General features: G+C 33.6%; 1 pseudogene; it reads left to right on the top strand.

Annotated features, from left to right (window-relative positions):
• Positions 1 to 380: 380 nt before the first annotated feature.
• On the top strand, positions 381 to 555 carry LOC122795107 (annotated as a pseudogene).
• The last annotated feature ends 260 nt before the right edge of the window (positions 556 to 815 follow it).

Genomic DNA, 815 nt, shown 5'->3' with positions numbered 1-815 from the left:
TACTAATGTAACATTTAACCAAGCCATTTTTCTTAGTAATATTAATTTAGAAAAGGGTAAGTCAAAATTTATATTATAATTTTATAAAAAAAAGTGTATTCACGTTCATATTTTCATTAGACAAGTGTGTAGATATGGGGTGTGAGGATAAAATATCACAGTGGCCTGTAAAAGCATGTTCTACAATAGGCATCATTTTTTATTAAAATAATTTCACTCCATATAGTTTGCTATGAATAGATACACTTGTTACACTAATCTTCTGGTTTTAAAATTATTATTTGGTCCATAGTTCATAGATGACTGTATACCTGTGCTTAGGTCAGATGCCATGTTTGCAGATTATATCAAATGGCCAATCTAAGAATCTAATGACACCTGAACTTACCTGACAGGGGGAATACCACGATCAACAAGATGGTTTCCCAGGGTGAGGCTCTTCCATTGCACATTTCGGTTGGGTTGACCCTTCTGATTTCCCCAAATGTGGGAAACTCAACTCCATAATTTATGGTGGGTGGGAGGTTGGCATAATGGTTAAGATGCTTACCTTAGAAAAGTGCTCATACAGTAGGAGTTATATACACAAATTTGGAATTTATTTAAAAAATGTACAATGTTATAAGACATGAATTTGAAAAATCTTACAGTTCTGCAAGAATTTAGTGAGTAACAAAAATTGCTGTGTTGTATTGATCATTCGGAATGCATTAACTCCTAACCCAGCAATACTCTTTAACTCCTCATTTCCAAAAGCTTTGAAACCCTATGTAGAATCTGCCGCTTGTAAAGTGATAGCAAATGGAAAATAAGTC

The sequence above is a fragment of the Protopterus annectens genome, chromosome 2.part1 (assembly GCF_019279795.1).
Source record: "Protopterus annectens isolate FY-2018-M chromosome 2.part1, PAN1.0, whole genome shotgun sequence".
In the NCBI taxonomy this organism is placed as follows: domain Eukaryota; kingdom Metazoa; phylum Chordata; order Ceratodontiformes; family Protopteridae; genus Protopterus; species Protopterus annectens.
Note: the sequence above shows the minus strand (reverse complement) of the source record. Positions and strands in the feature narration are given on the sequence as shown.